Genomic DNA, 17,609 nt, shown 5'->3' with positions numbered 1-17,609 from the left:
TGCAGGTTTCAGCTGATCCCACAGGCCATGCTGAGGGCCCCGACCGGTGCATGAATCTGTGCACTGGGCCTCTAGCTGACTATGTTCCCGTTCACCCTTTTCACCTATTCCCCAACCACCTCCTTTCTAGCAACCATCAATTTGACCTCTGTTTCTGAGTCTGTTTTTGTTTTGTTTGTTCATCTGTTTTGTTGTTGTTGTTAATCCCCACCTGAGGATATATATATTTTTTAAATATTTTTATTGATTTCAGAGAGGAAGGGAGAGGGAGAGAAAGAAGTATCAATGATGAAAGAGAATCATTGATCAGCTGCCTCCTGCACAACCCCTACTGGGGATTGCACCTGCAACATGGGCACGTGTCCTTGCCCAGAATCAAACCCGGGACCCTTCAGTCCGCAGGCCAACACTCTATCCACTGAGCCAAACCAGCTAGGGCATCACCGGAAGATATTTTTTCCATTGATTTTTAGAGTGGAAGGGAGGGGAAGAGACACAGAGGGAGAAACATCAATGTGAGAGAGACACATCAATTGGTTGCCTCCTGCATGCACCCTGACCAGGACCAAGGATAGAGCCTGCAACCCAGGTATGTGCTCTTGACTGGAATCAAACCTGGGACCCTTCAATCTGTGGGCTGACACTTTATCCGCTGAGCCAAGCAGGCTAGGGCTGTTTTTATGTTTTTAGTATCTTTTCCAAATATTTTTTATTGATTTTCACAGAGAGAGGAGAGGAGAGGAGAGAGAGAGAGAGAGAGAGAGAGAGAGAGAGAGAGAAAGAGAGAGAGACGGTTGTGAGAGTGTTATCAAGCCAACAACTGGGACATGTGCCCTGAGCAGGAATCGAACTGGCAACCTTTTGGTACACAGGACAATGGCCAACCACCTGAGCACACCAGCCAGGGCTGGTATTTTTTTAGATTCCACATATAAAAACCATTTGGCATTTGTCTCTCTCTGTCTGATTTATTTCACTTAGCATAACATCCTCTAGGTCCATCCATGTTGTTACAAATTGCAATATTTCATTTAAAAATATATTTTTATGATTTCATAGAGGAAGGGAGAAGGAGAGGGGGAGAGAGATAGAAGCATCAATGATGAGAGAAAGTCACTGATCTGCTGCCTGCCCCCCCACCCCAACAGGGATCGAGCCCACAACCCAGGCATGTGCCCTTGACCAGAATTGAACCTGGGACCCTTCAGTCTGAAGGCCAATGTTCTATCTACTGAGCCAAACCGGCTATGGCAAGATTTCATTCTTTTTATTGTAATACTAGAGGCCTGATGCATGAAATTCGTGCACTGCGGGGGGGGGGGGGTCCCTCAGTCCAGCCTGCACCCTCTCCAATCTTGGACCCCTCAGACATCTCTCTCACAATCTGGGACTGCTGGCTCCCAACCACTTGCCTGCCTGCCTGCCCCTAACTGCTTCTGCCTGCCAGCCTGATCGATGCCTAACTGCCGGACCTGGTTCCCCCAACACCCCAACTGCCCTCCCCTACTGGCCTGATTGTCCACAAATGCCCTCCCCTGCCGGCCATCTTGTGGTGGCCATCTTGTGACAACATGGCCATGCCATCTTATGGCCACATGGGGCGGCCATATTTGTGAGGACGTGATGGTCAATTTGCATATTACCTCTTTATTATATAGGCTTTTATTGTCTATATGTATCACATCTTTATCTGTTCTTCTATATATATGATGAACATAGGGGTGCATATATTTTTTCAAATTAGTGTTTTTGTTTTCGTTGTAGAAATATCCTGAAGTAGAATTGCTGGGTCATATGGTAGATTGATTTTTAGTTTTTTGAATAATCTCTATACTGCTTGCCATAGTGGCTATACCAATTTTCAGTCCCACCAAAAGTACATAAGGGCTCCTTTTCTCCACACCCTCAGCAATACTTGTCTTTTAAAAAATATATATTTTTATTGCCCTAGCTGGTTCGGCTCAGTGGATAGAGTGTTGGCCTGCACTGGAAAGGCCCCAGGTTTGATTCCAGTCAAGGGTACATACCTGGGTTGTGGGCTCAATTCCCAGTGGGGGGCATGCAAGAGGCAGCCAATCAATGATTCTCTCTCATCATGGATGTATCTGTCTCTCTATCCCTCTCCCTTCCTCTCTGAACTAAATAAAAATATAACATATATTTATTCATTTCAGAGACAAAGGGAGAGAGAGGTAGAAAAATCAATGATGAGAGAGAATTACTGCATATATTTTTTCTAGGAATATATCATAAGAGTCCCAAAACACAATCAGAAAGAATGTTCATAGCAGCACAATTTACAATACCTAAGATCTGGAAACAGCCCAAGTGCCCATCAGAGGATGAATGGATAAAAAGCCGTGGTACATTTATACCATGGAATTCTATGCAGCAGTAAAAAAGAAGGATCTCTTACCCTTTGAGACAGCATGCTCAGTGACTCATCTTCCCCATCACGCAGCCCTGCACTGGCTGGTCAGTAACACACTTTATACCAACTTAGACAAAAGAGGCTTCTGGCCAAAATAGTGACATCAGTCTTTTGGGTTATAGAAGGCCACCCCTGCTCAGTGCATAGATTATTGCATCCTTGCTTTTGCACCGGCAGGTAGCAAATTAGCCTTAAACACCTTGATGAGGATTCCCACCCTTACAGTGGCCTTGATCATCCCACGTACTCTGGACAGGGCCCCCACAGCCAGGTATGAAGTGATACCTTATTGTTGTTTAATTTGCATCTCTCTGATGATCAGTGACTTTGAGCATTTTTTCACATGTCTCTTGGCCATCTGTATGTCTGCTTTGGAGGGTTGTCTAGGTCCCTTGCCCATTTTTTATTTAGATTGTCTTCCTTTTATTAAGTTGTATGAGTTCCTTATATATTTTGGATACTAAACCTTTATCATATGTATCATTGCCATATAGTGGGCTCCCTTTTAATTTTGTTGATGGTTTCTTTTGCTGTGCAGCAGCTTTTTATTTTGATGTCGTCCCATTTGTGTATTTTCTCCTTAGTTTTCTTTACCATGGAAGGTGTATCTATAAACATATTGCTTTGAGAGACTTCTGAGATTTTGCTGCCTATAGTTTCTTCTAGGATTTTTATGGTTTCCCGACTTACATTTAAGTCTTATCCATTTTGCATTTATTCTTGTGTATGGTATAAGTTGGTGGTCTAGTTTCATTTTTTTGCATGTATCTGTCCAATTTTCCCAACACCATTTATTGAAGAGACTGTCTTAACTCCATTGTATGCTCTTGCCTCCTTTGTCAAATATTAATTGAGCATAGTGGCTTGGGTCAATTTCTGGATTCTTCATTATGTTCCATTGGTCTATATGTCTGTTTTTGTGCCAGTACCAGGCAGTTTTTATTATGGTGGCTTTGTAGTGTAACTTGGTATCTGTTATTGTGACCCTTCCAACTTTGTTCTTTCTCAAGATAGCTCTGGCTATTCGGGGTCTTTTTTGGTTCCATATAAATTTTGAGAGTATTTGTTCTAGATCTGTGAAATATGCTGTTGGTATTTTAATAAGATTGCATTGAATCTATGGATTGCTTTATGTAGTATGGACATTTTAATGATGTTAATTCTACCATTCAACATGGTATATTCTTCTATTTGTTTATATCTTCCTCTATCTCTTTTTTCGATGTCCTGTAGTTTTCCAAGTACAAGTCTTTTACCTCCTTGGTTAAGTTTATTTCTAAGTATCTACATTTTTTTGTTGCAGTATTAAATGGGATAGTTTGTTTAGTTTCTTTTCCTGGGAATTCATTATTGGTGTATAAAAATGCCATCGAATTCTGCGTGTTAATTTGGCATCCTGCTACATTGCCAAATTCATTTATTAAATCGAGTAGATATTTGGTAGAGTCTTTAGGGTTTTTTATGTACAATATGTTATCTGTGAATAATGAGTTTTACTTCCTCCTTTCCAATTTGGATGCCTTTTACTTCTTCTTTTCTGATCACTGTGGCTAGGACTTCAGTATTATGTAGAATAAGAGTGGTGAAAGCGGACATCCCTGTCTTGTTCTTGTTCTTAGGGGAAATGGTTTTAGTTTTTGCCCATTGAATATGATGTTGGCTGTAGGTTTGTCATATATGGCCTTTATCATGTTGAGATATGCTCCCTCTGTTACCATGTTGCTGAGAATTTTTATCAAAAATGGGTGTTGGCCCTGACCGGTTTGGCTCAGTGGATGGATTATCGGCCTGCAGACTGGGGGGGTCCCGGGTTCGATTCCGGTCAAGGGCATGTGCCTTGGTTGCTGGCACATCCCCAGTGGGAGGTGTGCAGGAGGCAGCTGATCGATGTTTCTCTCTCATTGATGTTTCTAACTCTCTATCCCTCTCCCTTCCTCTCTGTAAAGGTCAATAAAATATATTTTTTAAAAAAATGGGTGTTGTACCCTGCTGGTGTGGTCCAATGGTTGAACATCGACCTATGAACCAGGAGGTCATGGTTCAATTCTCTGTCAGGGCACATGCCCAGGTTGTGGGCTTGATCCACAGTAGGGGGCGTGTAGAAGGAAGCCGGTCAATGATTCTCTCTCATCACTGATGTTTCTATTTCTCTCTCCCTCTCCTTTCCTCTCTAAAATTAATAAAAAATGTATTTTTAAAAATGGGTGTTGGATTTTGTTAAATGCTTTTTCTGCATCTATTGGTAAGATCATGTGATTTTTGTCTTTCAATTTGTTTATGTGATGTATCCCCTTTATTGATTTGTGAATATTGTACCAGCCTCACATCCCTGGAAAAAAAATCCCACTTAGCCATGGCATATGGTCTTTTTATTATATTGCTGGATCCGATTTGCTAATATTTTGTTGAGGATTTTAGCATCCATGTTCATCAGGGATATTGGCCTGTGATTCTATTTCTTTGTAGTGTCTTTACCTTGTTTTGGAATTAGGGTAATGCTGGCCTCATAAAAAGAGCTTGGAAGTGCTCCTTCCTCTTGGATGTTTTGAAATAGTTTGAGGAAGATCGGTGGTAGTTCTTCTTTGAATGTTTGGTAAAACTCCCCTGGGAAGCTGTCTGGACCGGGGATTTTGTTTGTTGGGAGTTTTTTTTTTTTTTTTTTATTACTCCTTCTATTTCCTCAGTTGTTATTGGCCTATTCAGGTTTTCTGATTCTTCCTGATTCAGTTTTGGGAGATTGCATTTTTCTAGGAATTTGTCCATTTCATCCACATTGTCCAGCTTGTTGGCATATAGTTATTCATAGTATTTTCTTACAATCCTTTGTATTTCTGTGCTGTCAGTGGTTAATTTGCCACTTTTGTTACTAATTTTATTTATTTGGATTCTCTTTTTCTTGATGAGTCTGGCTAATGGTTCATCAATCTTATTTATCCTTTCAAAGAACCAGCTCTTGGTGTCATTGATCTTTTGTATTGTTTTTTTAGTCTCTTTGCCATTTATTTCCGCTCTAATCTTTATTATTTCCGACCTTCTACTTACTCTGGAATTTACTTGTTGTTCTCTTTCTAATTCCTTAAGTTGTAAGGTTAAATTGCTTATTATTAATTTTTCTTATTGTTTGAGGTAGGCCTGTAGTGCCATGAACTTCCCTCTCAGGACTGCTTTTGCTGTGTCCCAGAGATTTCGGGTTATTGTGTGTTCAATTTCATTTGTTTCCAGAAAGTTTTTTATTTCTTTCTTGATCTTATTGGTAACCCATTTATTGTATAATATGCTATTTAAATTCCATGTGTTTGAATAATTTTCTGTTGTTTATTTTTTACTGTATGTAGACAGTGGACTCTATTTTATAAAGTTATTTCCCTTGGGGGTAGTTTATGATTCTGAATCCACTCTATATACCATATGGAATGGAGTGATGAATTAGTAAGTGGCAGATGGCTCTGGCCAGGTAGCTCAATTGGTTAGATGGTCATTCCAATACACCAAGGTTGTGGGTTTGAACCCCAGTCAAGGAGAGGTTATAGTAATGGATCAGGCTGGAGACAACAGTATAAATTCATCTTTAGCTTAATATGGACAGTTCCACATCGATCTCTTGGTCCCTTCCCTAAGCCAGCAAAAGAAGGGGTACTAAGGGAGCTCTACTCAAAATGGAGGGTTCCCCATCCAAGCATTAGGGCTACTCTGGGCATCACCAGGTGCCTTGTCCAGTTCACAGGAGGTGGGTTTAATAGAAACCCCTCTGGGTACCAGCCTGGAGCACCTGGAGCCTGTCCAGAGTTTTCATCACCATCCCAGGTGAGGGTCCTGCCAGCACCATGCACATACTGACCCACAACCAGTGTTCCAGCTAGAGGTCCCTGCCTGCATGGCTTCCTGACTCAGGTTGTTGTTGTTGATAATCCTAACCCATTGATTTTTAGGGAGAGTGGGAGAGAAAGGGAAAGACAGAGAGGAACATCGATGTAAAAGAAACACAATGATTGGTTGCCTCCTGCACGAGCCCTGACGGGGGTGGGGGGGCGTGGGGGGAGTCTGCAACCAAGGTACGTGCCTTTGATCAGAATCAAACCCAGGACCATTTGGTCCACAGGCCAATGCTCTCTCCACTGATCCAAACCCGCTAGGACTCTGCCATTATTTCTTCAAAGACAATCTGTATTCTTTGCTCTTTTTCTTCTCCTTCTGGCACTCCAATTATGTGAATATTGTTGTTTCATGTTGTCCCAGATTCCTTATGCTGTCCTCCTAGTTTTTAACTGATTTTTCCTTTTGTTTCTCGATTGATTTTTTTCTATCCTGTCTTCTAATTTACTCATCTGATACTCAGCTTCCCCTAATCTACTGTGTATTCCTTCCAATGTGTTCTTTATTAGTGCTATGTCATTCTTTATTTCTGTTCATAGTTACCATATCTTTTCTCATGATGTTGAGCATCTTTGACATCACTATTCTGATGAATTTCTTATCTCCCTTTCATTTAGCTTTTCTTTTGGAGAATGCTCTTGTTTTTTATTTGGGTTTTTTTTTTGTCTCCCCATTTTGGCTGCCTATTTAGGTTTGTGTCTATGTATTAGGTAGATCTGCTTTAACTCCCTAATTTCTAGTGCAGGACAATGTCAAATGCTGTTTGTGACTGGCCCTGAGTACGCTGTTTGGACCTATTAGTAATCCACAGCTTGTAGCTCCCTCTGCTTGGGCTGGGTACCTTTAGAACGGACCAAGATGTGCACCAGAGTCTACTTTCTATATCCCCAGGCCCAGAATGAGCTCAGGCAAAGACTCAAAGCCTCCAGAGATCTGCCTGTTATCTGCCTTGATTGGCCTTAGGCCAGCAGTTGCCAACTGGTGGTCCGCAGACCACCAAAAGGTTGGCGACAACTGCCTTAGGCTATGGACCACGAAATGGGTCAAGAGTTCTTCCAACAGGGTGTGGCAACTGCCTTTCCCACAGGCCAAAACACCAGATAACCAAGGTCCATCAGAGAAATATGTTCTCCGCAGCATGAGGGAATGACTCAGCACAGGAAACCAAGCTCCAATCCCAGAGCCCCCAACCCTGAACTTTCCTCACACAGCACTAGTTTGGTCCTGGGAGCATGTCAGTGTAGCTTCCCCTTACTCCACTGCCATTTTTAATCTCAACTCTTGTCTTTTGTTGACTTTTTTATAATAGCCATTCTCGCTAGTGTAAGATGGTATCTCATGATTTTGAATTGCATTTCCCTGATTATTAGTGGATGTTGAACACCTTTTTCTAAAAAAATCTTTTTTAAAAATTGATTTGAGCCCTAGCCAGTTTGGCTCAGTGTACAAAGCGTCAGCCTGTGGACTGAAGGGTCCCGGGTTTGATTCTGGTCAGGGGCATGTACCTTGGTTGCATGCTCTGGGCCTTGTTCAGGGGCATGTGGGAGGCAACCAATCCATGTGTCTCTCTCACATCGGTGTTTCTTTTTCTTTCTCTCCCTCTCTTTTCCACTTTCTTCAAAAATCAATGGAAAAAATATCCTCAGGTGAGGATTAAAAATAATTTGATTTGAGAGAGAGAGAGAGAAAGAGAGAGAGAGAAACAACAATATGAGAAACATCAATTGGTTGCCTTCCATATGCGCCCCAACTGGGTATTAGACCTGAAATCTGTATATGTGCCTTGACTGGGAATTGATCCCACTACATCTTGGTGTACAGAACAATGCTCCAACGAACTGAGACACACTAGGGCTGAAGGTCTTTTTTGTTGTTAATCCTCACCCAAGGATATTTTTCCATTGATTTTTCAAAGAGAGAGAGTGGAAGAGAGGGGGAGAGACACACAGAGAGAAATATCAATGTGTGAGAGAGACAACAATTGGTTGCCTTCCACACACCTGGACCAGGGCCAGGATTGAGCTTGCAACCAAGGTACATGCCCTTGACTGGAATCAAAGCCGGGACCCTTCAGTCTGTGGACTGATGCTCTATCCACTGAGCCAAACTGGCTAGGGATGAACACCTTTTTATATGACTATTGGCTATCTGTATATCTCCTTTGGAGAAATGTCTCTTCATGTCCTCTGCCCATTTTTTGGTCATATTTTTTCTTTTTCTTTTTTTAAATAAATCTTTATTGTTCAGATTATTACAGTTGTTCCCCTTTCCCCCCCCATAGCTCCCCTCCACCCAGTTTCCACCCTACCCTCTGCTCTTACCCCCCCACTGTCCTCATCCATAGGTGTACACTTTTTGTTGCCAGGTCAAAGGTCATACAAATGGAAAATGTAGCTATTTCCATCCACGACTTGTCCCTGTGTTCGGAAAGGTCTCTCACGACTTGTTCACACTCTACTCAGAAAGGGTATGGAGACACGTAACGGCTTTTTAAAATAATGTGTCCTCTTATGTTTAAAATGAGGATTTCGAGAGAGACCAAGATGGCGGCATAGGTAAACACCGGAGATTGCTGCCGCAAACAACCACTTCAAAAATACAACTAAAAGACGCAATGGACATCACCCAGAACCACAGGAAGGATGGCTGAGGAGAGACTCTTCAACTAGAAGGAAAGACAACAGTAAACCGAGGCTCAGAGGAGGCGGCAGTGTGGAAAATACAAAGGTGCGGAGGTGCGCACGCAAAGCGGGCTGGTAGCTGAGGGCGCGGTTGTCGTTTTCAATCAGGAGGGAGTCTCAGACTCTGAGCTTCAGATCCGGGTGAGTCTCTAGGGACTCAGACTCAAACGGGAGAGGCGGGATTGTCTGGCATCAGTTGGAACATGAGGGCAGCTTTCTCTCCGAGGTTTGCAGTGGTTGCTGGGGTTCTGAGAAGCAGAGCCTCTGGGAACGGTCTGAGAGCAGCCATAACCACTCCCTCCACTTGCCCTGTTGATCCCGTGGGACCCGCCCCGCCCAAGCCCTACGCAGAGCCATTTGCCGGATAGCCTCAGGCAAAGGCTAGATTAGCACCTCTCCAGAGGACAGAAGTTTTCCCACTGCAGATACAGGTGATTCTCACAGCCAGTCGGCCTGGTGGTCAAATCCCTCTGGTATTAACTACAACAATCAAGGCTTAACTAGAACAAGACTGCGCACAAAGACCACAAGGGGGTGCACCAAGAAAGCATAAAAAATGCGGAGACAAAAAAACATGACAGAAATGGAGGATATAGAGCTAAAAAACGCACTTTTGAGGGCTTGCAATAATGTGCTAGAAGCTGCCAATAAACTTGATGAGAGCCTCACGAAATCTAATGAGACCCTCGATGCTGTGATAAAGAACCAACTAGAAATTAAGCATACACGGACTGAAATAAAGAATATTATACAGACACCCAATAGCAGACCAGAGGAGCGCAAGAATCAAATCAAAGATTTGAAATGTGAAGAAGCAAAAATCACCCAACTGGAAAAGCAAAATGAAAAAAGAATCTGAAAATACGAAGATAGTGTAAGGAGCCTCTGGGACAGCTTCACGCATACAAACATCAGAATTATAGGGGTGCCAGAAGATGAGAGACAGCAAGATATTGAAAACCTATTTGAAGAAATAATGGCAGAAAACTTCCCCCACCTGGTGAAAGAAATGAACTTACAGGTCCAAGAAGCGCAGAGAACCCCAAACAAAAGGAATCCAAAGAGGACCACACCGAGACACATCATCATTAAAATGCCAAGAGCAAAAGACAAAGAGAGAATCTTAAAAGCAGCAAGAGAAAGAGACTCAATTACCTACAAGGGAGTACCCATACGACTGTCAGCTGATTTCTCACAGAAACTTTGCAGGCCAGAAGGGAATGGCAAGAAATATTCAAAGTGCTGAATAGCAAGAACCTACAACCAAGATTACTTTATCCAGCAAAGCTATCATTCAGAATTGAAGGTCAGATAAAGAGCTTCACAGATAAGGAAAAGCTAAAGGAGTTCATCACCACTAAACCAGTATTATACGAAATGCTGAACGGTATCCTTTAAGAAGAGGAAGAAGAAAAAGGTAAAGATACAAATTATGAACAACAAACATGCATCTATCAACAAGTGAATCTAAGAATCAAGTGAATAAATAATCTGATGAACAGAATGAACTGGTGATTATAATGAATCAGGGACATAGAAAGGGAATGGACTGACTATTCTTGGGGGGGAAAGGGGAGTGGAGATGCGGGAAGAGACTGGACAAAAATCGTGCACCTATGGATGAGGACAGTGGGTGGGGAGTGAGGGCGGGGGGTGGGCGGGAACTGAGAGGAGGGGAGTTATGGGGGGGGGGAAGAGGAACAAATGTAATATGAACAATAAAGATTTAATTTAAAAAATAAAAAATAAAAAAGGTACTAAAGATTTTGATGAGAATGAAAAAAAAATAAAATAAAATAAAATAAAATGAGGATTTCGTTACCAAAAGTGAGGAGAAAGCAACACTACAGCTGTTCTCACCCCTCTCGCCCTTTGAGTGATAGTTGTGCTTGGGGCTGTGCGCTGGTTCGCGGGCCGTGGACGAAGCCATCTGGGCGGCTTGCACAGTTCTGCCGGCTTCCCAGGGGCCGTTGCAGCCTCACAGGGGCCGTCTCAGCTTCACAGGGGCCGTCTCAGCCTCACAGGAGCCGTCGCAGCCTTGCAGGGGGCGCCACATCCCACGTTGGGGGTGAAGGTGCAAATCAGAAGCTCCTCTCGCTGTCTCTCCTGCTGGAAGTTTCTGAGAGCCGTCTGCAGGTGCTGGACATCATACTTTAACTGGTCAATACAAAGTTTGGCATTCTGTCTTTTGTTGGGAGGCTCCTTGCTGGATAAAATCTCCAGGCTTTCTAGCTGGCTGAATATCTGGTATGCTTGCTTGGGTTCCGTTTTCTACTAAGTGCACAGACTGCTTGTCTGCCATCTTCTGGTGTCCCATGTGAGACTGGATCTGGTGGACCTGCCTGTGCGTTTGCTGGTACAGCGGTTCCATGTCGCCGGCCCAGCCGGGTCTGGCTCCGGCTTCCTCTGAACCTGAGTCTGCTTCTTGAGTGTGTCCCTTATGGATGCGAGGAGTTGAAATCTGCAGTTTGTTGGGTTATGCTGCAAAAGCGCCGGTGGTTCCTTTTGTGCCTCTGGCACAGCTTGGGCGGGGATGTAAATTGAGTAGGGCGGGGCCTCAGGGAGTCACCAGGGCGGAGCAAACAGCAATGGCGTTTCTGCGGCTCCTCGCCTCTCTGCGACTCCGTGTCCCCGAGTGCCGGCGAGCATCTCCACGAGAGAGCCACCCTCGCTTTCTGACTCGCTGCAAGGTCATCCCACCTCTCCCCGTAGGGGTCTGGGACCTCAGGATCCCGCCCCAAACAAGCTCAGTGGATTCGAGAGTTTGTAACCCCTTCCGATGGAAAAAAACCGCGCATCCAGTTGCAGCCCGCCTGGCACGCGATTCCACCTCTGTTCTTGGCGCCTCTGCATATCCTACTCAGTCTCAATGCGCTTCTTTCTTTCCTTCCAGTTGTAGAACTTCCACTGGGCCAGCTTTCCCATGGTTCTGGATGATAGCTGTTTGTCTTATAGTTGGTAGTTTCAATGTTGTTGTGGGAGGCAGCACACACAGGTCTATACCTTACGCCGCCATCTTGGTTCTCCCCATATTTTTTCTTACATCTTATACAAAAATAGACTCCAAATGAATTAAACACTTAAATGTAAGACATGAAACTATAAAACTCCTGGAAGAAAATAGGTAATAAACTATTTGACATCAGAGACAGAATCATTGGTCAACTGCTTCCTGCATGCCCCACACTGGGGATCAAGCCTGCAACCTGGGAATATATCCTGACTGGGATTCGAACCATGCTTGACCTGGTTCATAGGTCAATGCTCAACCACTGAACCACCCGGCCAGGCTGTCAGGGTTTTAAAAAAATACATATATTTATCAAATTAAGTTTCCCTCTATTTCTAGCTTCCTAAGAGTATTGTTGGGGTCCAGCCCTAGCAGGTCCAGGGGTTCCCAAAGGTGTGGACGGAGTCGGCGAAGAAGGAATGACACGGAGACAGCGTTCAGTTGATCAGCAGCCTAGCCAGGTTCTCCAGCCAGGTTCCCTAGCCAGGTTCTCCAGCCAGGTTCTCTCTTTATTCTCCTGTTACATCTGTATTTATACCAGTTGATTTTAATCCTATCCATTCTATTCCAAAGGTTAGGGCGTTTGTTATCTCCATTCCAAGGTCACTGCTCTATTGTTCTGTTAATCTACAAGGAAGTAACTGAAGGAGATTATCCTAAGTAAAGATTATGTAGCTTAAGCGTGATTGTTTGTAGTTAAAGTTATTAACTACTCGCCTGGCACTTAGTTAAGGGTTTTTATTGATTTATTCACTTCCTTAGTCCTGTTAATCCCTAACTCCAGGGGAAAATCCCCACCTGGGGAAACAACCTTTCTCAGAGAGGTGACCTTGGTTAAAATACACAGTGCTAAGTAGGGGAGCAAACATATTTTTTTAAAAATATATTTTATTGATTTTTTACAGAGAGGAAAGGAGAGGGCTAGAGAGTTAGAAACATCGATGAGAGAGAAACATTGATCAGCTGCCTCCTGCACACTCCCCACTGGGGATGTGCTTGCAACCAAGGTACATGCCCTTGACTGGAATTGAACCTGGGACCCTTGAGTCCACAGGCCGATGCTCTATCCACTGAGCCAAACCGGTTAGGGCAGGGGAGCAAACATATTAAGAACAGTATGCCATATACGCCAGGTCCCTTGAAACATATGCTGTGCAGATGTTTCTTCCTTGCAGCGACTGTGTCAAGCAGCAAGGATGGACCGGCTTCCGGCAGATTATCTCACTTAATGTCAATTTTATGTTTACTGTGAAGGTATTTTTTGCAGTTTACTTTCTGTTAAGTATATTACCTTGTAAGCCATTTTTTTTCCTGCTCAGGGATGCTGTAACAAAGTACAATAAGCTGGGTGACTTAAGCAATACATTATTTCTCAGTTTTGTAGAATGAGGAGTACAAGATCTAGCAGGGCTCAGATGTTTGTAAGGGTTCTCTTTGATTTTTTGCATATCATTGCCTCTGAAATGCTATCACTGGCTAACCATTCTGAAAACCCACAGATTTCAAGAAAAATAATGTCATGAAAAACAAGTTGAGGTTAGTGATAAAAACTGGTGGCAGAGTAAGTGGATGCTACACAGACATGTTCCCAAAACCAAACTGGAATGACAACTAAAATACAAACAAAAATCCTGAATAATCAACTGAAGACCTGATGACCAAGGACAGAAAGTGGAGACTGCACAGAGACTGGTAGGAATGGGGAGACACGAAAGGGCTAGAGGGCTCCCACAGACCTAGCTGAAGTTCTGGAGAAATATCTCAGCTGTGGGGGGTTGCCACTGAGAACTCTGAGGTCTAATCCTCAAAATGAACCCCTGAGCAAGGAGCACCAAAACTGAGAAAGGTACACACATAACATCTGGCTGTGAAAAGCAACAGAATTGCTGTTTGCCAGGGAGAGATGGCTGGTAATGCAGGCACGCTCTTAAAGGGCCAATGCACAAATTTTTGTGTGTAGCCATTCACATTGTGCTCTAGCAGAGGGAGGGCAGAGTGGACTGGAGCTGTGTGAACAGAAGCCAGGGTTGGGGGTTCTGGGGTTAGAGCTCAGAACGCAGACACCTTGGTTTCCTGTGCTGAGTCAAAAGCCTCACGCTGCAGAGGTCTTCCTTATCATGCAGACTTTTGCTATCCCGGTGGTTTTGCCTGGGGGAAGACAGTTGACCCACCCTATTGGAAAATACCTTGCCCCATGGTGTCGATTTTCTGAGGCACACTAAGAGATTGAGAATAACAATTAGCCTCCAGGCAGAAGAAATTGCCCCACCCAGTTGGAAACATTCTCCCCAAATCTGTGGACGATTGCCTGAGGGCTACTCAAGACTGAATCCTATCAGTCTGCAGGCACAGGCAGTCTCTGGAGGCTTTGAGTCTTTACCTAATGTAATTAGGCAGAAACAACATTTGACACTGCCCTGCACTAGAGATTGAGAGGCATAGCAAATCTAGATAATACAAACCCAAATAGTTTGTGACTATTCACAAACCCAAACAGTCAGCCAAAAGGATGAGACAAAGAAAAATCCCCAAAGGAAAGAACAAGAGAAGTCTCCAGAAGAAGTGATAAATGGGATGGAGATAAGAAATTTATCTGATATAGAGTTCAGAATAATGAAGGTAAAGATGCTCAACAGCATTAGAAAGATATAGTAACTATGAAAACAGAAATAAAGAATGTGATAGCACAAATAAAGAACACATTGGAAGGAATACACAGCAGATTAGGGGAAGCTGAGGGTCGGATCAGAGAATCAGAAGACAGGGTAAAAAAAATCACTCAATCAGAGAACCAAAAAGAAAAAAAATTATAAAAACAGAAGGACACCTTAAGGGAGCTGTGGGACAACATGGAACATAACAATATTCACATAGTAGGTGTGCCAGAAGAGGCAGAGGGAGAAAGGGATAGAGAACATGTTTAAAAAAATAATGGCAGAAAACTTCATGACCTGGGGAAGGAAAAAGTCACAAATTCAGGAGGCACAGGGAGTCCCAAGCAAGAAGAACCCAAACAGGCCCACACCCAGACACATCATAATTAAAATGACAAAAAGTAAGACAAAGAGGGAATGTTAAAGGCAGCAAGAGAAAAGCAAATTGTTACCTACAAAGGAGCTTCCATCAGGCTGTCATGTGATTTCTCACCAGAAACGCTACAGGCCAAAGGGATTGGCATGAAGTACTCAAGGTAATGGAAAGCAAGGATCTGAAGTCAAAATTATTATATCCAGCAAGGCTATCATTCAAAATAGATGGTGAAATGAAGAGCTTCCAGACAAAAAGAAGGCTAAATGAGTTTATCACCACCAAACAAGCACTGCAAGAAATGCTAAAGGGACTGCTGTAATGAGAAGACAGAAAGAGAAACATAGGCATACAGAATTAAAATGGCAATAAATAAGTACCTATCAAAAATAACCTGAACCCAGCCAGCGTGGTTCAGTGGTTGAGTGTTGACTTATGAACCAGGAGGTCATGGTTCGATTCCTGGTTGGGACACATGCCCGGGTTTTGGGCCCAATCCCCAATGTGGGGCATGGAGGAGGCAACCGATTGATGACTCTCTCTCATCATTATGTTTCTCTCTCTCTCTCTCTCTCTCTCTCTCTCTCTCTCTCTCTCCATTCTTCTCTGAAATTGATAACGATATTTATCTTTAAAAAATAATAACCTTAAATGTAAATGGATTAAATGCTCCAATAAAAAGACATAGGGTAGGAGGGAAAAACCAAGATGGTGGCATAGGTAGACACTGGAAATTGCTGCCTCCCACAACAAATTCAGGAATACAACTAAAAGACAAAATGGACATCATCCAGAACCACAGGAAGGCTGGCTGAGTGGAAATTCTACAACTGGAAGGAAGGAGAGGAGCACACTAAGACTCAGAGGAGGTATGGAAGTAAAGTGCAGAGGTACGGAGGCGCACACGGGAAGGGCTGGCAACTGAGGACGCTGCTGTCTTTTTGAATCGGGAGGGAGTCACGAGCCCCCGACTGCTCTGAACTCCAGTTCCGGGTGAGTCTCTGGGGACCCAGACTCATACGGGGAGAAACTGGACTGTCTGGCAGCGGGCAGAACTCAGAACTTGAGGGCGGCTTTCTCTCAGAAATGCTTGCAGTGATTACCGGGACACTGAGACCCGGGGCCTCTTAGGGTAGGACTGAGGAGCAGCCATAGCTGTTTGCTCCACCCTGTTGATTCCCTGAGACCCTGCCCCACCCACGCTGTGCACAGAGGCTTTTGCATATGAATGCCCTGGCCCTTTGCAATCTGAAAATTATCTAACAAACTGCAGCTGGGTCAGAGAGACCCAGAACTTCCAAGAGAAGGCCCAAGGCCCCACAGCAGCTTGCATTGCTTCAGAGCTGGGCCTCATCTGGGCACCTCCAAACCCCAAACAAGGAAGGGGAATCTGCAGATCTCTTCATAGCTCCTCCTGGGTAGCCTCAGGCAGAGGCTGAATTGGCACCTCCTTAGATCCAAGAGCCAGTGTACCCAGTGGTCATAGTGGGACCATCCAATTACAATTCCCCATAAGGGACACACTCAGGGGGCAGACTCAGTGAACACCAAAGCCCCACTGAAGCAAGTCTTGCTTCATAAGGGTGCCTCCAGCACAGAAGTTCTCCCAGTGTAGACACAGCTGGTCCTCACAGCCAATTGGCCTGGAGGTCAATTCCTCCCAGTGATATCTACAACAATCAAGGCTTATCTACAACAAGACTGTGCACAAAGCCCACAAAGGGGTGCACCAAGAGTGTCTACCTCAGGTAATTGGGGAGGCTGAGCCACTGGGCCCTATAGGACACCTAGCACACAAAGCCACTTTACCAACACAGGGAAGCATAAAAAATGCGGAGACAAAGAAACAGGTCACAAATGATAGAAATGGAGGAAAGCAAACTGCTGGATATAGAGTTCAAAACCACTGTTATAAGGCTTTTCAAGAATTTTCTAGAAACTGCCGATACATTTAGTGAGACCCTTGATAAATCTAGTGAGACCCTTGAGGATATAAAAAAGGACCAATTAGAAATTAAGCATACACTGACTGAAATAAAGAATAATATACAGAGATCCAACAGCAGATTAGAGGATCACAAGAATCAAGTCAAAGATTTGAAATACGAAGAAGCAAAAATCACCCAACCGCAAAAGCAAAAGGAAAAAAGAATCCAAAAATATGAAGATAGTGTAAGGAGCCTCTGGGACAACTTCAAGCATACCAACATCTGAATTATAGGGGTGCCAGAAGAAGAGAGAGAGCAAGATATTGAAAACCTATTGGAAGAAATAATGACAGAAAACTTCCCCTACCTGGCGAAAGAAATAGACTTACAAGTCCAGGAAGTGCAGAGAACCCCAAACAAAAGGAATCCAAAGAGGACCACACCAAGACACATCATAATTAAAATGCCAAGGGCAAAAGACAAAGAGAGAATCTTAAAAGCAGCAAGAGAAAGACAGTCAGTTACCTACAAGGGAGTACCCATACCACTGTCAGCTGATTTCTCAACAGAAACCATACAGGCCAGAAGGGAGTGGCAAGAAATATTCCAAGTGATGAATACCAAGAACCTACAACCAAGATTACTTTATTCAGCAAAGC

The sequence above is a fragment of the Myotis yumanensis genome, unplaced genomic scaffold, assembly GCF_028538775.1.
Source record: "Myotis yumanensis isolate MYYU_CA2020_CCGP unplaced genomic scaffold, mMyoYum1.0.hap1 SCAF_6, whole genome shotgun sequence".
Taxonomy (NCBI): Eukaryota; Metazoa; Chordata; class Mammalia; order Chiroptera; family Vespertilionidae; genus Myotis; species Myotis yumanensis.
The sequence above is the reverse complement of the archived record's forward strand: the minus strand, read 5'-3'. Positions refer to the sequence as shown.